At 45.5% G+C, this 22,785-nt stretch overlaps 1 pseudogene; it reads right to left on the reverse strand.

Moving 5' to 3' along the window:
* Window positions 1-7,609: 7,609 nt before the first annotated feature.
* On the reverse strand, window positions 7,610-7,768 carry LOC144105803 (U2 spliceosomal RNA; annotated as a pseudogene).
* Window positions 7,769-22,785: the final 15,017 nt, after the last annotated feature.

Below are 22,785 nucleotides of genomic sequence, written 5' to 3' on the forward strand. Positions count from 1 at the left end.
ATATGGCCCAAAGGTTCCTCTCCTTGAAGCTATTTTCAGGTTGAGATTTCCTTAGGCACGTGCCAAACACTTCCATTCCTCTCAGACAGCGTCTTTCTCTGGGTGATCATTATGGCATGTGAGCTAGGGTTGATTTTTCTCGTTACCAGCTGTGTAATCGCGATGCAGTCGTTTTGTTTTTTTCGGAAGGTACCTTTCTAAATCACCAAACTTAATTATCGCTCTTTTTTATGTTCCTATGTTTTTCCGCTAAAGGATGACAAAGAATGCGTTGTAATGCGGTTCTTATATTTAAACACATTCCTTGTTCATGAGCGGCTCTAGTTCGCGTACATAGCCCGTAAAGTTCTCCGACTTTTGTGCTGCCTTCTCCTTCATCTGGACTTTTCGTCTTTTCCATGCCCCCCTCCCTATGGCCCTCTTTTTTAAACGGCACAACAATAGAGGGCCCTTTCTCCAGAGAATCCGGCTTCGGCCTCGACGTTGTCGGTGTTATGAGCGAAAAATCACAAGGACTCTTGCAGAGAGAAACCTAGGAGTCAAGTGTTCCACCTCAGTCACGCGACCTTGCGGTGTCATCATAACCTGTCCACCTGACAGTGAGAAAATTGGAAGCTGACCACCGTGGCAGGTGGCAGTTAAGCTAGTAGTTGGTAGCTTGGGAAGAGCACCTTAGGCCACACAAGGCTTACCTCTGGGAGCACCTGTCATCACAGGGTAGTGGTGCATTGCTTAACTGCAGCACCACTACGCCAGGACTGGTATGAGGGCACCTAGGAATTTATGAATGTAAAGGTGGGAATGACCTTTTGCATATGTGGGAATTAATCCAAAAACGCTTTCGCGACATACCTTTATGCGGAGCTTAAGTGTCGACTTCAATTTCTTCGGCTTTAAACCGACATTGCAGCGCCAGTGAGCTCATTTTAGCAAAGAATAAATCTGATGCGTCTTTAGAGTTCCTGACGCCGACTTCTAGCGTTTCTTTGTGCTTCTTTTAGTAAAAAAAGCGCATTCTCTCACAAATTAAATTCTTGTGTTTGCTGATTGAAAAGTTTGAATGAGGCTTTTCATGCTTTGTTTTATGCGGGTTACCTGCGCTAACTTACCATTGCCAGAAACAGTGCCCCATCTACTGCAATATAATCTTGTTTGCTTTGTGCTGTGCTCGCGTCAGTTTCTTTTTTTTGCAGCTATTGATTAGAACACGAGATTTTTATTTTATCTGGCGCAGTTCTTGGGAGTTAGCTACACAAACGAAGAGAGATTAGTTGTTGCACCGCCAAGTTTAAATGCAATAAATAATGAATTATTCCATCATCATGCGAGACAAAAAGACCTCAATTTCCCCACTGTCCTCTTGGGAGCCATGAAAGACTTGTTTCCACTTATGTTAGTATAACGTGCAGGAATGTTCTGCACAACTAGTTTACAAATTAAATTCGAGTTGCGCAGCTGTTTCTAAAGCCTAGAAAAAAGAAGCTCGCCTCACCGCAAGAACAACGTCTCCGAAAGCAACTGAAAAGAATCCCGCCAGATCCTAATTATTCCCCATCATATTTGCGTTTTTCTTCCTTTACTAGTAATGATGGAATATTTGAAAGTGAAACTGAAGACTTCCTGTTACCCCGAGCGTAACCCTGCCTTCGGAAGCAAGAAACACAAGCACTGGTCGCGAGATTTAGATTTTTAACAACCTTTATGCAACATTTGCATGATATAAGCTTCCGGTAAGTGTGCTTTCATCTCAAAGACAGCTTGTGGGTAGGACAGAAAGCAGAATTGCCGTACAATTACCTCGTGGAACAGCGAGAGAACATCGGTCCTACACAACGCTCTGATAAGGGAGAAGTGGAGTGGTCCTCACTTAGTTCGATTAATGAATAGAACACGGCAAGCACAAAAACGAAAACGAAACCAAGCTACTTCCGCAGCCTCTCAAGCACGTACTCTGAAGACAAGCAGCAAGGCTCACGGTCGTTAGCAACCAACTGCAAGAACTTCGGCAATTAATGCCTCATTACTGTGCTCGCGTGCCCATTAATAACAAATCTGAACTGGCGAACCGAGCAGTCTTCGTAAATGGAGGCTGTCTTTTTGTATTGTTCTGAATCTGCATCAGCAGAGTGACTTACACTAAACAGCCATAGCATTATTTACTCGAGACGCTGAGATCTGGGAAGGGGACGACTGGGTTCTTTCTGTAGATACATCCGGATCACCATCAGGCATGAAGAGTAAAATAAATAGTTCGAATGGTCTTTGACGATGTGCCGTTCAGAAAACAATCACAACCAGTCTTCTCGACGCAATTGTGTGCCTGTATGTTCTCATCACTAACTTCTGCCACAACTGCCTGGGGAACTGGAAAGAAATCATGCCCTAGTTTCCCGGCCACAGCTGCCGCTCGTATAGAGTGTAGAGTGTTCCGCGCTTCTGCAAATAAAGATGTTGAGAGAGCGTCCTACGGCACTGCGGGTTCCCTTCATTACGATGCTAGTCGATTTCAATACTACTGCGCTCCTAAGAGCGGAGTCCCGTCGTTGCAGAAGAAACTTCCGAAACAGACGCAAGCCTCTTTAGCACGTTCGTGATATCGTCAGCACCTTCATCTTTAGCATTCCTGGAAGCACCGAAACACTTCCAGGCATCATCAAATCTCGCCAGCAACGTCAGTATACCTTACATCATCCTGTTTCCCGGCCTCTTTTATCATTCGCAAATTAGATTACGTCGGGGGTCGTGACTAATTAGCTTTCTGAGGGGCCCCTACCTGCTTGTCATCATCATCATCAGCCTTATTACACCCACTGCAGGGCAAAGGCCTCTCCCATGTCTCTCGAATTAACACTGTCTTTTGCCAGCGTCATCCACCCTTTGCCTGCAAACTTATTAATCTCGTCCGCCCACCTAACCTTCTGCCGTCCCCTGTTACGCTTCCTTTCTCTTGGAATAAACTCCGTTACCCTTAAGGACCAGCGGTTATCTTGCCTTAGCATTACATGCCCTGCCCAAGCCCATTTCTTCATCTTGATTTCGACTAGGTTGTCATTAACCCGCGTTTGTTCCTTCACCCACTCTGCCCGCTTCCGGTCTCTTAACGTTACACCTATCATTTTTTCTTTCCAGGGCTCGCTGCGTTGTCCTTAACTTGAGCTTAACTCTTTTCGTTAGCCTCCACGTTTCTGCCCCGTAGATGAGTACTGGCAAGATACAGCTGTTGTACACTTTTCTATTGAGGGATATTGGTAAACTGCCATTCATGATTTTAGAGAGCCTGCCATATGCGCTTCACCCCATTCTCAGTCTAGTTATTTTCCTCTCATGATCTGGATCAGCGGTCACTACCTGCCCTAAGTAGTCATATTCCTTTACCCACTGCCAGCACCTCGATACTCCTTGTGAACTGTTCTTGCCTTGCTAGGCTATTGAATATTATTTTGGTATTCTGCACGTTAATTTTTAGACCCACCATTCTGCTCTGCCGCTCAAACTCATTGATCATGGTTTGCAATTCGTCTCCTGAGTCACTCTGCAAGTCAATGACATCAGCGAATCGCGCATAATTACGGCATTCTCCATTAACTCTTTTCCCTAACTGTTCCCAATTCAGGCTTCAGAATAGTTCCTTAAGCAGGTGGTGAATACCATTGGCGAGATCGTGTCTCCCTACCTGACGCCTTCCTGGCGTAGTCTTTAAAATTTCCTTCGCTGACTTCGACAACTGTTACATCGGCGAAAACAGAAGCTTCGAAGCTGAAGCTTTGAGGCGGAAGCTTTGAGGGAGCCCAAGAACGACGTGACAAAAAAGAAAATTGCTTCAAACGGACTTGAGGAACACTTGAAAGAAACGACACTCAGGATCGCCTGGTAACAAGCAGCGATTATTGGGAGAGAAACGATTTGGCTGTCACGCCGATGTCTGGAGCCTTTATGATCTATACTGCAGCCAAGGCACTAAATCTCAACGGCACAAATCTCGCCCCTTCGTACGCAAGATGCCTTGGGCGATTACAGCGACGCACTTAAGCTTCGTGCTTTGGGTTTACAGTCCCGTAAACCAGGCTTCAGCATGAAAGCCTAAATGTCATTAACATCTTAACGTAATTAACAACAACCTTTTTTCGGGGTTATTCCATTCTGTTGACATATGAATCTACTTTCCGACCAGACGAGATTTTGTCAAAGCTTAGATTTCATCAAGTTACGACGGTCGCATGTACAACCTTTCATTACGCATGTGCGGCAGTACGTTTCCCTGTCCGTGCGTCTTTCTGCGTTCAAGGCTCATTTAATTTTAACTTCGTCTGCAAAGCCAGGAACCTTATTTCGGAAGCTCTCCGTTTGCGGCGACCTGTTAATACGGTCTTCAGTTACAGCGTGGTGTCGAAAACGGAACGGCAACTACTTGAAGCCAGAATCCAGGGTTGCAAGGATTCGATCAGGCACCTGGAGAATGAAGTCTTCTTTGCCTGTCGCCGGCTCGAGCATCGGTGTCCGGAAGACTTCGCCGGCATCCAATTACATTCCAAATTTAAGGTGAGCATTCAGTCCCGCCGACGAGAGTTGTTGCATCAAAACAAGTTGATGAGACTGCTGCTCCGCTGAGAAGTGGTCGCACCCGGCCGGTCCAAATTGACAGTCCACAAGCTATGTTCTTACAGGCCTACTCGAGCCGAGCGCGCCGTGCTTGAGCTCGGTTTGAACTCAAAGTCCGCGCAGGACGTATGAAAAATCATTTGCGCTGTTGAACGGGCTATAAGGAAAGTAGAAACCAGTCGCCAAGATGAGGCCTGAACTCGTGCTGTCGCCGTTCTTGCCAAGCTTCCTCGTCGACCTCCGACCCCCCTCTTTGTTAGGAGCGTGATGCAACGAAGAACCTGTGTAGAAGCCCGAACAATGTAATACTTCCCGCTGATGAAGGAAACGCTACAGTTAATTTGAACAGCAGTGACTACGCTAAAAAAATGGAGGACCTTCTGCACGATGACAACACATACGTGCCACTGAAGCGGGAGCCTATGCACGAGACAGAAAGAAACTTGCAAAAGCTTCTGGCCGAAGTCTTCCAAATCCTTCCTCCGCAACACAAATCGTTGTACCTTAGGCTCTTTTGCCAGAATGGCTCAGCACCTGCTTTATATGGTCTCCCAAAGATTCATAAGCAAAACATTCTGATGCGACCGATAGATTTTACACGGTCGTCCTTATACTGCCTGTCGGGGTACTTGCACTATCTTTTTGCACGAAATCATGGTATCCTTCGATTTCAATTCGCTGTTTACCAGTTTTCAATTTGACTGGCTGTGAAGATGTGCCGGTCAGCGCTGCAGCACAACCACGGACTGGGGGAGAGAACCCCTACCGAGGCACCGGATCTTCTGAAGCTGTTGCGGTTCTACTTAGAGAGCAATTGTTTATCTACCGTAGCAAAGTCTTCAAGCAGATTCGTGGTACTGCCATGAGTACATCTCTCTCTGTGACAACCGCCAGCCTAACCATGGAAGGATTAGAAAGACGCACACTGTCTTCTTTCGATCGAAGCTCAAAGGTCTTGCTATGTTACATCGAAGATTGCTTCTGCACAATCAATAAGCACGCCTTGTCTGCTTTCAATGAACACATACATAGCATGGAAGAATCCATCCATTTCACTGTGGAGTAGGCGGTTGGCGGCCGTCTTCCTTTCATGATACGTTAGTTGAGCGGCGCGGCGACCACCTTTCGTTTAAGGTGTACAGAAAAGAAACGCTCACAGGCCGATATCTACATTTTAGTTCTGTTCATCCTTCGTGCCACAAACGACTAGACGTACCAAAAATATTTACTCAATGAGTGATGTTCGATTTCGGACCTACGCCAAGCGCGCCGTGTACTCAGCGAGTGCGGCTATCCGAACATTTCGTTGGTTCCGCTCAACAACAGTTTTCACGCACGCTCATCTCCCCCCCCCCCCTCTGGCGAACATGAACAGCCGTCCCATATTTGCCAGGCGTGAGCGAGTCTCTGGCTCCTATTCTGCGAACTCGCGGTGTGAATGTCGCTCATGCTCCAGCGTGCTGGCTGAGGTACGAGCTACCGGCACACCCGGGGGCACTCCTCGGTAGGTGCAATGCATACGTATCGAGATCATCATCACACCTAATAAAAACTGACCTGTTGGTCAGATAGCTTTGTATCCACCTGAACATCCGACTACCAATTCCAACAGCCTCAGCGCATGAAAGATGGCTTCATGTGTGACATTGTCGTAAGCACATTTGCTATCAAGAAAGTCGCTGGTGGCTTAGCGTTGGTTAACCCTGGTCGAAAGCGAAAAGCTGCATCTCCCTGGCTGCGTTTGCGGTCGAGCGACTGGTGGTCTCCACGGTAGGCGTCGCATCGAACACATCTTGCGTTAGGCTGAACCCATCAAACTGCACCGCCATTTTATGCATCGCTGTTTTGAAATTACCCGTGGGGGTCGCTCAGTGGTGTTAGCGCGCTCGGCTACTGATACGGAGTTCCCGCGTTCGAACCCGACCGCGGCGGCTGCTTTTCGATGGAGGCGAAACACTAAGGCGCCCGTGTACTGTACGATGTCAGTGCATGTTAAACATACCCAAGAGGTTGAAATTATTTTCAGCTTTGAAATTGAAATTGGTTTCTAAGGAAAGGAAATGGCGCAGTATGTGTCGCACATATCGGCTGACACCTGAACGGCGCCGTAAGAGAAGGGATAAATGAGGGAGTGAAAGAAGAATGGAAGAGAGAGTTGCCGTAGTGGAGGTCTCGGGAAGAATTTCGACCACCTGGGGATATTTAGCATGCACTTACATCGCGCATCACATGGCCGCCTTAGAGGTTCGCCTCAATTAAACACTATATGCAGAACCAACTTACATAACCTGCGCACGCGATGCCGGCAGATGCTTTCCCGCTTGACCGAGGGTAAATGTCAAATGTCTGGTGTACCAGCCGCTGGGGCCGCTGCTGCAGCTGAGATCATGTGTCGAACCTGACTACCACCAGTTATGCTAATGGCCCTGCAGATGGCTCGAAAAGCTGGCGTAGTGAAGCGTCTGGATTAAAACGTGTATTTGACACGCACAATCGATTGACATTGACATTGGAACGGGTGATAACGGGACACAAGACAGAGTAGACATCACACAAGTACATGTGAACATCACACAAGTACTACACAAACTGGGTCACTATTTACATGCTAGACGGAAGTCATGATGATTATATGGTTATGCTTATTTTATACATAATGCACAATGAGACAGCAGTGATATTCATGATAGCATTTGGAAGGAATACATAGTAATACTGAGGACATATACAGTGACGTGTTTTGGGTGAATGTTTACACAAACAAGAATAAATGAAAATACTGCGTGTTTCTTGCGTACACTCTACAATTCGAATAAGCAAGCGGGAAGGGTTGGCATAGTCATGCCGCGAATGCATCCTGAAAGGCTGTCTGTCTGTTACTGCCAGGAAAAAAAGAAAGGAAAGTGCACAGGCCTACTCACTGCCTCAAGGCGAGCCACAATCGCTACCACGTGCATATAGAAGGTGAGTTGAAAGATGGGATAGAAAGACAGGATAGTAAAGACGCGCTAAAGACAAGGCCGATCCCGGAGGTAGTGCAATACCGGGCCAACCGGTGGCGGGAGTGAAGCATCCTTCAAACAATCCGCCACATTTCCAAAAATAAGTCCAACTTAGACCCTTAACAGATACTCCACGGGTCCGGACAATCAATATGTCAGAAAGGCTTTTCTCCAACCAATACGTACTTCTCGCGAGCACTAAAAGCTCTACCGACTCAAAAAGAGTATTTCTTGTAAACACTTAAGCATCACTACTACAGATGTAGATTGCAGAGACTATATCATTGTGTTCTGCACGCTGCAACTAAATATTCATATTTTTGGGCAATTGATGTTTTCCAAAACGATATAAAACGCACACCTCTCTTTATTGGGATGTCGAAAAAATGAGAACTTCTCAGCAAAGTCAAGGGCGCAGTAATTCTTTCTCGTGTATCAGCGTACACTCGAAACGCGCCGTAAGGAAAGGCAGGAAGAAGAAAGTGAAAGAAGAAAGGAGGAACTAGGCGTCGTATTTGAAGTCTCTGGCATAATTTCGATCACCTGGGGATTTTGAGCCTGCTCTGACATCACACAGCACATGGGCGCCTTTGAAATTTGGTTCCTGCGGAAAAGAAATGGCGCAGTATTTTCCTCACATATCGGCTGACACCTTAACCGCGCCGTAAGGGAAGAAATAAAGGAGGTAGTGAAAGAAGAAAGAGGTGCCGTAGTGGAGGTCTCCGGAATAATTTCGACCACCTGGGGATCTTTAGCATGCACTGACATCGCACAGCACACTGGCGCCTTAGCACTTCGCCTCCATTGAAACTCTATATGCAGAACCCAATTTCATAACCTGCGCACGTGATGCCGGCAGATGCTTTCCCGCTTGACATTGACATTGACATTGCAACGGGCGGTAACTAGACACAAGACAGAGTACACAACACACAAGTACACAAGTACATGTGAACATCACACAAGTACAACGCAAAATGGGTCACAATTTTTAGATGCTAGTCGGCAGTAATGATGATTATATGGTTATGCTTATTTTATACATAATGCACACTGAAGACAGCAGTGATATTCATGATAGTATTTGGAAGGAATATATAGTAATACTGAGGACATATACAGTGACGTGTTTTGGGTGAATGTTTACACATACAAGAATAAATGAAAATACTGCGTGTCGCTTACATACACTATACAATTCTAATAAGCAAGCGGGAACGTTTAGCACAGTCCCACTGCCAATGGAGCCAGAGAGGCTTTTCTCCAACCAATACGTACTTCTCGCGAGCACGGAAAGCTGTACCGACTCAAAAAGAGAATACCTTTTAACCAATTAAGCATCACTTCTACAGATGTAGATTGCAGAGGCTATTTAATTGTGTCCTTTCCGTTGCAACTAAATCTTTATAATTTTGGCCAATTGATGTTTTCCAAAACGACATAAAACAAACACCTGTCTTTATTGGGCGGTCGAAAAAAGGGAGGAATGAGTAATTGAAAGAAGAAAGGAAGAAAGTGGTGTATTTGAAATCTCCGGCATAATTTCGTACACCTGAGGGTTTTTAACGTTCTCTGACATCATACATCACATTCACGCCTTTTAAATTTGGTTCTTGCGGAAAAGAAATGACGCAATATCTGTCTCACATATCGTTGGACACCTGAACCGCGCCGTAAGGGAAGGGATAAAGGAGGGAGTGAAAAAAGAAAGGAAGAAAGAGGTGCCGTAGTGGAGGTCTCCGGAATAATTTCGGCCACCTGGGGATCTTTAGCATGCACTGACATCGCACAGCACATTGGCGCCTTAGCCCTTCGCCTCAATTGAAACACTATACGCAGAACCCAATTTCATAACCTGCGCACGCGATGTCGGCAGATGCTTTCCCGCTTGACCGAAGGTGAATGTCAAAGGTCAAAGTCGAGATAGTTGGTGTAACAGCCGCTGGTGCCGCTGTTGTAGCTGAGATGATGTTTCGAACCTGACTACCACCAGAAATGCTCATGGTTTGACCTCTAGCCACATTCATGGTGAGACTTGCGGCTCCGCAGATGGCTCGAGAAGCTGGCGTAATGAAGCGTTTGGATTAAAAAATTTATTTGACATGGACAATCGCATTGACATTGGAAAGGGCGGTAATGAGAGGCAAGACAGAGAACAAATTACACAAGTACAGAAGTACATGGGAACATCACACAAGTACAACACAAAATGGGTCACTATTTACATGCTAATCGGCAGTCATGATGATTATATGGTTATGCTTATTTTATACAAAATGCACAATAAGGGCAGCAGCGGCATTATGGTACTTTGAAGGAATACATAGGAACACATGATGTGTTTTTTGTGAATGTTTACACACAGAAGAATAAATGAATATACTGCGTGCCGCTTACATACACACTAGAATTCTAAAAAAAGCAAGCGGAAAAATTATGCACAGGCCCACTGCCAATAAAGCCAGTGACACTTTTCTCCAACCAATAGGTAGTTCTGGCGAGCGCGGAAAACTGTACCGACTCAAAAAGAGAATACTTTGGAAATACTAAAGCATCACTTCTGCAGATTTTGATTGCAGAGACTATTTCATTGCGTTCTGCACGCTGCAACTAAATCTATATTTTAGGGCAATTGATGTTTTTCAAAACGATATAAAACGCACACTTCTCTTTATTGGGCTGTCGAAAAAAAATGAAAACTCAAACCGCGCCGTAAGGAAAGGGAGGAAGAAGGAAGTGAAAGAAGAAAGGAAGAAAGTGGTGTATTTGAAATCTCCGACATAATTTCGTACACCTGGGGATTTTTAACGTGCTCTGGCATCACACAGCACATGGGCGCCTTTGAAATTTGGTTCTTGAAGAAAGGAAATTGCGGAGTATCTGTCTCACATCTCGGCTGACAACTGAACCGCGCCGGGAGGGAAATGATTAAGGAGGGATTGAAAGAAGAAAGGAAGAGAGGGGTGCTGTAGTGGAGGCCTCCGGAAAAATTTCGACCACCTGGGGATCTTTAGCATGCATTGACATCGCACAGCACACGGGCGCCAGAGCGTTTCGCCTTCATCGAAACGCGGCCGCCACGGTCGGGTGCGGTACCGGGCACTCCGGATAAGCAGCCGAGTGCCCCAACCACTGCAAAGCCCCGGCGGGCACGTGAGTGAGTTAATGCGCGAAAACTAAGTTTTTATTAAATTTTTCCTGCCAAGTCTGCTCAGGAAATCGGTCCGCTCTACATGGATGAATGGATGCAACTTTTATTTGACCGAAAAAATAAAAATTTGTTGATGGCGTAAATCATTTAGGCCAGGATATGCGTAGCGAAAGCGCGGCGACTTCTTAATCGGAACAGTTAATATATGAAACCCGTGCTTTCACTATAGATGCGTCTTTATTCTTGATGAAACCTTGAGCCATCTTGGCAGTGTGGTAGCGTCTCCGCGTCACACGCCAAAGGCCGTCGTTGGATTCCCAGCCTCGACACAGATTTTTATTTTAATTCACTGAGTGTGCGGGGGTTTGAGTGGCTCCCATAGATAGCGGCACCGAATACGTTTATTAGCGGTTAAGCGCGTAAGGATTGCTCCGCAGTGAGTAGCGCGCTATTTGATGTCATGCCAAATGGCGCGGCGAGCACGTGGCGTCCGCCAGCTACAGCCGTTGCTAGGCAACAGCTTTGTGCCTCCTCCTCAGGAGTGCCACACCGAAATTGCAAGTTCATTCCTTTCTTCTTTCACTCCCTCCTTTATCCCTTCCCTTACGGCGCGGTTCAGGTGTCCAACGATATATGAGACAGATACTGCGCCATTTCCTTTCCCCAAAAACCAATTATTATTATTATGGCCAATGTAACTTTCGCTACAAATAAGTGCGACGCGCATGCGCTTTTGGCGCTTTTGGTGCTGAATTGTGGACACAAGATCAATGACGTTGTCTATAAAGGAGCGACTCTGTTGAAAACCCGCCACGTAATTAGGGTATACTTATTAGAGCTCAATATACCGCTCATTGCGGTAGTGACCGCTGATCCGGATCATGAGAGGGAAATAATTGGAAGAATAACAATGGGGTGAAGCACATATGAGAGATTCTCTCAGATCGTGAATGGCAGTTTGCCAATTTCACTCAAGACAAAAGTAAACAACACCTGTATTTTACCTGTACTCATCCAAGATGCAGATCCGTGGAGGCTAACGAAAGGGCTCAGCTTAAGTTGAGGACAATGCAGCGAGCTATCGTAAGCAAAATGATAGATTTAAAGTTGAGAGACCGAAAGCGAGCATAATGAATAACGGAACGAACGCGGGTGGATGACATTCTACAATAGTCAAAATCAAGAGGAAGAAAATGGCGTGGACATGGCATGTAATGACAAAGTAGGACAATTCCTGGTCGTTTAGGGTGACGGAATGAATTTCAATACAGGGCAAGCGTACTAGAGGTTGCCAGAATGATAGATGGGTGGATGAGATTGAGAAGTTTGCGGGGATATGGTGGCCGCAGCTGACAATTGACTGGGGTTAATTTGGGAGAGATTGGAGAAGCGTTTAGCCTCCGGTCGGTGTAGACAGGTTGATAATGATGAAACCCACGTGCACATACTTTCTCCAGCACTTTAAGGCCTGAATATTACCTCAAATGTATTGGTGCATGCACATATATTAAACTCCTGAACGAGATGAACCTCGTGCGCAACGAGTTCTAATGCAAATACTCAACTCAATTTTATTTCCGGCATTATGGTGGTCAGCTAGAAAGAGTTTAGGGCGATTTATTTATAAGGCGAGCTGTTCTCAGAGCGCGGCTGTTGAATCGCATCAACGAATCTTGTCACGTATAAAATTACCTTGAGAACTCAAGAGCGATGATGCCCGAACTCTACCAATTTCAACGCACGAAAGCCAGCAATACGGCATCCATTCGTCCCAAAAAGCTCCTTCTGAGAACTCGGCGTGCATAGTAATTGCAGAGGTTGTAGGTTCTGGGCCATCAGCATGCCGCATAATATATTTCGCAAGCTCATGTAGGCGACGTGTGACCTGCATCCGGCAACCAACCGCCCATCCGGCCGTCAGGTCCGGCTTTGGATATTTTGAAATGACGATCACCTCATTAAGTTTCCAAATGCAATGGCCAGAAGAATAGGAGATTGGAGTCCCCGTGGGCCGTAGGGAGTGCGAATTTTTGAAAGTTGCATAAATTAGATAGAGAAGTAACGCGGCAAATCAAATAAGCGAATAGAGCAAGTCTAGCACACAAAATAATTCGTTTTCTGTGGAGGAAGAACTGCGAAATGGCACCGTCCGTGCTTAATGTTTGCAATACGAAGAAGCCGCTTGAAGTAAGGTCCGCATATCTGAGGCCCATCTGGTTCATAAAATGATCATAGTCTGATATCATAGGGCAACTGCGTTTTTGAGAAAGTTGCTTTTTTCTTCGAAAGTTCCTAAAGGACTCAGGAATGAGTGCAAGATTGTGCACTATCAGTGTGTGCCTTGTGTACCCTGCTAGTATTGGCCAACAGACGTGTGGGAAAGTGCTCATCTCCCTTTTCTTTCTCTCCTTTCTATATCTCCCTCCGTCCCCCTTCCCAGGTGTAGGGTAGCATACGGGGGCGTAGCTTTGTTACCCTCCATGCCTTTCCGTTAGTCTTTGTCTCGCACTCTCTCTGTCTCTCTCGCTTTTTTCATTAGTGGAATCACTCTCCACGGGCAAAGTCGAGAACTCTATGCATCTTCTTTATCGAAGATGTCCACATTGTTCATTTACTGGGGTTGTATTTTAAAGAAAAATTATTTCCTCTACGGCTGTTCGTCTTTCTTTCAAGTGCATTAAAACACCTTTTTTATGGACATTACTTTATTACAAAGCGCGGTTTACTAGTTAAAGTAGGTTTAATTAGAGGAAGTGTTCTAAGAAAGCTGATTTTAAAGCAAGAGAGCGTGGTAGGAAAACAATGTATTTTCATATGAGAAGAGATAGAAGAAGAAGAGAAAGAAGAAACTGTCACTCTTGCCACATAACAGCGATAATTATGCTTGAGTTAGAGGAAAAATGGTTCCTTCAAATACACGTAGGCCCCGCCGCGGTGGCTCAGTGGTTAGGGCGCTCGACTACTGATCCGGAGTTCTTGGGTTCGAACCCGACCGCGGCGGCTGCGTTTTTATGGAGGAAAAACGCTAAGGCGCCCGTGTGCTGTGCGATGTCAGTGCAGGTAAAGATCCCCAGGTGGTCGAAATTATTCCGGAGCCCTCCACTACGGACCTATTTGTTCCTTTCTTCTTTCACTCTCTCCTTTATCCCTTCCCTTACGGCGCGGTTCAGGTGTCCAACGATATATGAGACAGATACTGCGCCATTTCCTTTCCACCAAAAAAAAAACCAACCAATACACGTAACGATGGTAATAAGAATAATGTGTAAAATTTGGGTAGAAATGAATTCTGAAGAGAAAAGAAAATTAGGGCTTAAAAGCTCGCCATATGGCTTCACGATATGGTAATACAGTCATGCATCATTAATATGGACACCTTGGTTCCCGAGCAGAACTGTCCATGAAGCGAGTCGTTTATAATAACGAATCATCGAGAAAAACAGGAAGAAATATTCTGAACAAAACATTTTATGCTTACAGACTGCTTGTGTGCATGGTTGCAGGCAATGAAGTGGAAATCGGGCAAAGTTTGCAGCTCGAGGGCTTTACTCTGGTCGCCATTATCTTGAATTTCTTGCCGTCTAGTTTGAAGCGCGTATGAGCGCTTTAAAGGCAGAAGGCTGGGCTAGTTCGTGTTTCATGATTTATTGAAAAGACTAGCGCAATTGGCCAGTACAAAAACGTAGAAACAGGCAGGACGAGCGCTAGTCCCTGTGTGTCAGCCTATTGCACTAGTCTTTTTAATCAAAGTTTGAAGCCTCTAGTGGCCCATGAGGTGCTTGATAGTGCCGTTTGATGTGGTGAAGTATCTCCTTCTAGGAGCGCCCACGTCCCAAAACTCTGTTCTGACTCCGGTTGACTGCTGCGGAATGTTTTTCAACAAAGCGTACAGATAATTCTTCCTCGCCGCCATGACCGCAGTGCGGCGCGCGCACACACACACACACACACACACACACACACACACACACACACACACACACACACACACACACACACACACACACACACACACACACACACACACACACACACACACACACACACACACACACACACACACACACACACACACACACACACACACACACACACACACACACACACACACACACACACACACACACACACACACACACACGCACGCACGCACGCACGCACGCACACACACACACACACACACACACACACACACACACACACACACACACACACACACACACACACACACACGCACGCACGCACGCACGCACGCACGCACGCACACACACACACACACACACACACACACACACACACACACACACACACACACACACACACACACACACACACACACACACACACACACACACACACACACACACAGGTCATTACTGCGTCATTTGTACATTCGCACTTAGTTCTACGGTGTTCAGCACTCAAGTTATAAGGTGTGGAACATTTGGTAGAGGCACTCGGGATTTTGTTTTTGCCGGTGTCCATATTAATGGGAAAAAAATAGATGGGTGTCAAACGGATCAGTGCATTTCCACACTGTACATTGTCCGGATAGCGAGTTTCCATTCTTCCTGCTAGCAAAACAGGGCAAACCTGTTTGCGAAGAAGGCGCAGGTGAACTCACGGTTGGCCACATCTTCTGTGAAGCTAGAAAAACTTAGAAAAAACTCCTTATTCAATTTTATGACGAATATATTTCGTTTCAATCAAAACTTACTTTAAGCTAAAATGCAGTCGTTGACAAGTCTTGCGTTGTTAACTTTTTAAGAGAAACAGGATTTCTCTAGAAACAAAATTCGGACCAGCTGACCACTCGTCCACTTGCAGTTGTACGTGGGAAAGTGCATGGTTTCATTCGACGTGGTCTCGCTCTTTACCAGCGTTCCTGTGCCCTTTGCCGTGTCTGCAGCGAAGCAAGCCCTCGAAACGGACGCTGACCTAGGTACCAGGACGCGCCTGAACCCAGAAGAACTCTGCCGGCTTTTGGAGTTTTGCATAAGCAGCACAGTTTTTGCTTCAAAGGAGAATTTTATAAACAGACAATCGGCACTGCCATGGTCGCCGCGATCTCGGTGACTGCTGCGAACCTGAAGATGGAGGCCATCGAAGAGAAATCACTGATGTCGTTCTTTGAAAAACAAAAAGTTTCATTCGTTACATCGACGACTGTTTCTGCATTCTGAAGGAATCGCAGGTCAAAAATTTCCTTGCACACCTCAACTCAGTCGAGCCTTCTATTCAGTTCACAATGGAACGAGAAGTGAACAACAATTTGCCATTCGTGGACGTCTTCATAAGAATAAAAGCGGCAGATCTAAAGTGCGGTGTCTACAGGAAGCTAGCCCATACCGGCTGCTACCTAAATTTTAATTCCAACCTTCCTACTAGCCACAAGGAATCCCTCGTCTCCTCTCTCTTGAGAAGAGCAAATTCAATCTGCTCCTCAGAAGCGGAGAAAAAAGCAGAAGAATTCACCATTCTCGTCGACCTACAGAAGTATGGCTACACACGAGGCTTTGTTGAACGCGTTCATCGCCGTCAAGCTCGGAGGACAGGGGTCCAGCCAATAACGAAACAACGAAACGCGCTCGCGTTGTGCTTATCTATGTGAGGGGAACCAGCGAGGCACTCGCAAGCATTCTCAAAAAACATAAAATCCACGTGGCTAACAATCCTGTATCGACAATAAGCCGTTTCTTACCACGACCGAGAGACCGCGTCCCCAGTGAAAAACAACTGGGTGTCGTCTGCAAAAATCCCATGCTTAGAGTGCCCGGCTTCTTACATTGGCGAAACAAAAAACCTCCGTCAAAAAATAAGGCAACACAAAAATTACACCAGGCTAATGAATTCAGAGTCCAACCCCATCGCCGACTACTGCGAGCGCGCCGCCCACCGCATAGGCTTCGAGGAGGTGAGCGACTTGGCCGTGGAACCAAACCTGTTCAAGAGGCGACATGTGGAGTCATGCCACATCCGGCTCACAAAGGAGGCGATGAATAGGACTCCCTCCGCGTACGCTAATGGACTGTGCCACGTACTCACAAAGGGAGAGCGAAGGCAGAAACTCGCTGCTGGCACACTTTAGTCACCCCTGAAGAAGGGACCGAGTTGGTCCCGAAACGTTGGGTAAAGTTCAGAATATTGGTTGGCGTCAATTTTCTCTCAACTATCTCAAGAACCGAACCAGACGGACTTCCGTCGAAGATGTTTTTGCTCAAATCTATATATTTTTAATCATAGATTGCCAACTAGAATGTACCCTTACCCTAATGGAAGATAGAGTGGGCTGGTTTCAGATGCTCTGTAAACTGCATATTAAAAAACGACAAATAATATTTGTGTTTTCGTTCGCAAAAGTCAATAAACACATTTTAAACACACGATTTTGCGCCAGACAACTGTATCCTTGAAGGAACGAATCAGAGCAACTAAAACGAAGGCCCAGGGAAAGGAAACCCACGCACAAGCGCTGATTCCAGTCCCATGTTTTATTTGCGCTGTTTCGTTCATTAAATATGCGGTACTAAGGCGCCCACAATGATATGTTTCTAGAACTATAACTACACCAGACCGCCTAAGATTCCGTAACACTCAAAACCGTTCATTCACAATGGGAGTGTGTTTTTACACGTTTTTTGTTGCGCGCATTTTGGACGCCGCGTGTTGTTGCACTACCATTCCGTTTAAAAAAATTGTAGTTATAGATTGGTCTATAATTTTAAATTTTAAAATTGAAGCGAAATTAGCAGTTTTAAGACAGATTGAAATTTTGTTGCCACGTGAAGCTAATAGCTAAGAATGTTATGTTGTTAAGTAGTCGGGTTGACCTTGTCCTTCATTTGCTCTTAGACTGGCCAAGTCCACCCGATCCTCGAAGAGGGTTGAAAAGTGAATTGCAGGAACCTAATTACGAACGTTGAGAAAGCCTTTAGCCTGCAAGCAGTTATTAACTTGCAGCACAATTACGAGAAATTTACCTTTTAAAAATTTTAAACTGACATAGTACCACATGTGTTGCTGTGCTTGCTTTATAATACAGCTGAAAACCACGAAAAGAAACTTTCTATCGCCACAATTGGATTTTGTAATACTTTTTGACCATGAACTTGAAGTAGAAGGGCAGTTTTTTTAGTAAAAAGGGAATGTGTTGTACTAGCGTATTGCCCCTTGTTGTGGCACCAAAAGGACAGAAACAAAGTACAGGACTACTGCAGAATCTGCCCTTGCGACAAGACGACCAAATATTTCGTCGCATTTGGGCACCATTCTGCCGGCGTTTTCAGCAACGAAGAGCAAACAAGTATTGTTAACAAGAACGAGTTGAAATAAAAAAATCTTGAAGTTCCAAAAAATCAGCAGATCGTCCAAGTTCTTCAGGTATTCAAATCAGGGACCTTACAAGAACGATGTGAACAGAAGAAACGAACTTTCGAAAGCTAGAGAGCAACAGTCAGCAATATCAGGCTGTAGCACGTTTTGTTGAGTCTGTACGTGCGAATCCTCACTGCCGTCTTTGCCTGCATTTTATGCATTCTCATCCACGGGCGCCAAAAAAAAAATAGTCTGACAGGAGCACGAGGCTTTCATGGCAGAAGTTCGTGAAGTTCGGTATTGGTTCGTGTCTCTGCGTAAAAAGAATTCACGCTCCCTGCTTCTTCAGATGGCGCCGGCACCTCAAACGGTACAGTACCCTTCTTATTGTCTGGCAGAAAGCCTTCCGCAAGACCGAGCGAAGATCTCGGTTTGGCGGCTTGAATACAAAAGGCCTGTGTGACATAGCGTCTCCGTCCATCCATGACACTGCGTGGGTCCTGCCAATTTCTCTCTATAGGTATTGGTTCGCCATTACAGGTCAACGATTCTTGCTCATCGGAATGGCTAAAACCCTTGTCTGCCCAACCTATGAATGTGATGAGAATATAAAATACCAGACCAATAACACATTGGATTCTCAGCCAATCACAATGCTGTGCGCAACACCGTCTTTATTCTCCCTCTCAGGCAGCAATGAATATCATACGAAGGTGGCCACAGTGGTTGTAAACATAAAACGCTTTCTTTGCAGTTCTTGGTATTCTTTGAGAAGTCGTCCTGCAAAATCAGTAGGTTACGAATCTGCGAAATCCTTGCTTACTTACCGCTCTTTTATCATTTCTATCTTTTAATTGGTCTTACACTTTCCTAGTGGAAGACAGCTGACTGGAGCATTCTGTTTGTCAAAGTTCCCTAGTGAAAGCTGTATATAGGTTTGAAGGGGTCAGCAGATAGGATCATGCAACATATGATTTGGCTTTATAGAATTAACGTCCTAAAGCGACTCTTGCTTTCAGGGACGCAGTAGCGAAGGACTGCGCATAATTCTAACCAACTTTGGTTTTTAACATGCACTAAAACCAAACAGGATACCGGTCTGTAGCATTTTGATGCCATCAAAATGCCACCACCGCTCCTCTACCGCAGGAAAGTCTTCTGCCTGTATTTAAATCTCATTCGGTCTTTCATAGTGCCACAATGGCTCCGTTATGCGGCTGGAGCGGAAAGAATTTGGCTTGAATACTTTTTACCAAGACTGCATATCGTGTACAAGATAGGCAATATGCTTAAGACTTTAGCATCTTAAATGCACTATGCCCGTTGCTTACATATAGAAAACATCATCTCTGGAAAAACGAAATAAACAGCCTTAGGAATCTAGCTTACGTTGGAGTAATAAACAATAGCGCAATGAATCTCCCTCCAGCTCCAAACTGGAGCAGCCAATGCCAGCTTCAGTACAGAAAACTGTTGCACCCAGTCGTGCTGGGCTACCATCTGAAAGCACGACGATGAGAAACATTAGTAATACCATTAAAGGAATCGAGCCAGCACCCGCATGCCGGTGTTTCGCGCACTCTTGGAGGCCAGCGTGACATTCCACAGTCACGGCGGCAAAAATGTTCGAAACACGCAGGCATTTAACGGGACCAAGGCCTAAAGGCTGTTTCTGATGAAGCTCTGTGATAGCTGTGGTGCATAGCGATGACAGAGCCATTGTCGTTCAAAGAACGCCACATAGACGACAGTTGAATTCTAGGTATTCTGTGAAGTTGGGGAGGGAGGGTCCGGCCCAGTTTTGTGGCACTGGATGAAGTTCTCACATTGGCTGCGTGTTCCGTTCACATGTGTCCGCGCCTGCACATTCAGCAACTGAGACTGGGCATTGCACTGTTCAGCAAGCGCGCTGCAGCGCAGCCAGAACACCTCTTTTATAACATGCGCCATGAAACAACAATTATGATTAAAGCAACACTGTCACAGACATCGCCTATATACTACATCAGTTTATGAAACAACCTGACTGAACGAAATGCGCTCACTAAACGGATGGCCAAAGAGACATATGTTCAGCAACGGTGACGATGTTAGAGTGACGCAGCCTTGGATGTATTCTCTCATTTGCATTTGGCTCTATTAAATAAAGGGCAAAACGTAGAACCACAGCTTTACTGAAGATAGTGCGGCGTATGAAAACATTAAAGGAGGTCCACACCCATTCTCTCCAAGGACCAACCGAAAAGGCACTTGGCGTCCAAAAAGGAAATTAGCTTTGTTCACTGACGTCAATGTTCACATTTTGTTTCATGGTTTTGGCCGAAACCGTTCGAGAAGGCTTGCTTTATTTTTCCGCGTTCGCCTTCCCTGCCCTGAGAGAGCAAACAGTATATTTTTCGGTAAAAGTCAGGTTAAACAAAATATACATATCGCTGATTTATTCAGCACCCTCAGACAAAACAAAAATTGGCAGTGGCATCACTTGGTAAAACCTGGAACTCAGCGAAAAGCAAGCACGCTTGCTAAGCATCTGTCTCTCGTACATGACAGCTCAGCTACACGATCGCAACAGCCGTTCTATACGTACCCACACGACCACGTGGCTACGACCTGGTGTCACATGGTCTTAGGACATCCCCATCGGACGTCATTACGTGGCTTCACATCACCCCATCGGATGTTCTTAAGGTCAAAGTTCAACACAAACGTCTCCCATGCTCAAAGGTCGGAGGTCAACTAAAGGTTATGGGTCAAGGCGTCAAGGGTTCGACACCATGACTGTACAACATATGGTCATACACCGCTAACCTGGTTGGGCTGAATGTCATTCAGTCATTCTTCGGTCTACTCGACAACTTCTTTACCTCGCGTAGTGAAGATTTTCGCTTCAAAGTCTCTGCAGCATGCCTTTGTGTTTGTACAGTGACCACCAGGAGCCTTGCCGCGCGGAGTTACTAATCAAGGATTCCGGAAAGCAAACTGCACTGGAGACTTCCTGTTGCAATCTGGTTGAGGCAGGCCTAAACAAAGTAGAGTTTAAATATAAAAGAAATAACTCTTCCTGCATGTTCGTCAAGTTCCCGAGTTCAGTGCCATCTGGTAAACACTTCACAGCATTTATTGTAGGCTTCCGTCTTTGTCTCGGGATCAAAATTCAGTCGAAAAAGTTCTCCGGTGCAGCGAAACGAAGCGCAGCCGTGTATCGCCGAATTTCTTAACGTCAATCGTACTGTTGAGACAGTGGAAGGTGGCATTCAAATACACACCACCAGCGAGGTATTTTATCGCTGTGTAGCTTCTGCTTTCGACCTGAGCAGCAAGCACTGAAAAACCAGAAAAGAGAAAAAACCCTCGTTTTGTTTCAAGACTACGCGTTGCTGTTACTGGGCGACATCGACATGACATTACTCATCAGAAGTGACTGCGGCCCGAGTGCAAAGCCTACACTCAAGTTAAACATCGCTGCCATGCTGCACCCCACGCAGAGTAGCATGCCAGCGATTTTTAAACATCGGCTAAATTGTGTGCATTTCATTAAATGGTTTCTCTCTATATATATATATCAAAAAACACCATTCCATAATTGAAGCACGCCTACATTTCAACTGTGGGTACTTCGAATGGCCCTTAACTAATTGCAGAAAAATTAATGCCTTAAACAAGTTTTTTTTTGCAGGATTTCGCCACTCGACCAACCACGGTGGGGGCTACGCTGTTAAGCAGATCCCGTCATTCGTGCTGACCATCTGAGTTCAAGTTAAATTCAAAATCGCCAGTGGCCTCTGCTTTCAATCAAGCTTACGTGAAAGTCGTTTATTTGGAGCCAAGCACTTTGACATACATTCCTTCTCCCATGCACTGCTTCTGCTTTCCTAATGAAGCAGTTTTTGGACGTCAGTATTGAGATCCAAAAACAAACGCAGGCTAACGATATCCTAGTCGAAATCAAGAGGAAGAAATGGTCATGGGCAGGGCATGTCATGCGAAGGCAAGACAACCGCTGGCCCCTACTGGTAACGGAGTGGATTCCAAGTGAAGACAAGCATAGCAGGTGGCGGCAGAAAGTCAGGTGGGCAGATGAGATTAAGTTCCCAGGCATAAGGTGGGCCCAACTGGCAGAGGACCGGGTTAATAGGAGAGGCATGGGAGAGGCCTTTGCCCTGCAGTTGGTGTAGTCAGGCTGCTGCTGATGATGATGACGATTATGATGATGATGATGATTGGCTGGTTCAGAACTTTCGTTGTGGGCTGCTCGTTCGGGCCTTGAGTGATCAAATTTGTTTACCCATGTTGTGCTACGGTTCAGAGTGCGCCTTCCAAGACAGGAGAGCCCTTGGGTCACCTACTTTTCTATCCCAAAACTTTTTAGAAAATCAGTGCAAGCAAACCTGTTACACCCGAGAATGTTGTCGGTTGCTATATTATCAATTCTTTTCTATGATTTAGTTTTGAAGCGAGGTCATAAATTTACAATACCAGAGAAGAGAAACGCCTAGGCATAGCACTTTAAATTGTACAGTATAATTAAACATAATTAAGATGAGGAAAAATGAAAGAATCCGAATAGAGCGCTGTCTAGGAATGGTTTAATGAAAATATGCATTTAACATTCCGGTTCTGTACCATCTATAGTTTTTAGAGTGAAGGTGGAAGGAGGTTCAGTGATAAGGGAGTATTTGGTTGAGGAATAACGGAAAATTAAGACAATCTTTATGCAGT

This window comes from Amblyomma americanum, chromosome 9 (assembly GCF_052857255.1).
Source record: "Amblyomma americanum isolate KBUSLIRL-KWMA chromosome 9, ASM5285725v1, whole genome shotgun sequence".
NCBI classification, from domain to species: Eukaryota; Metazoa; Arthropoda; class Arachnida; order Ixodida; family Ixodidae; genus Amblyomma; species Amblyomma americanum.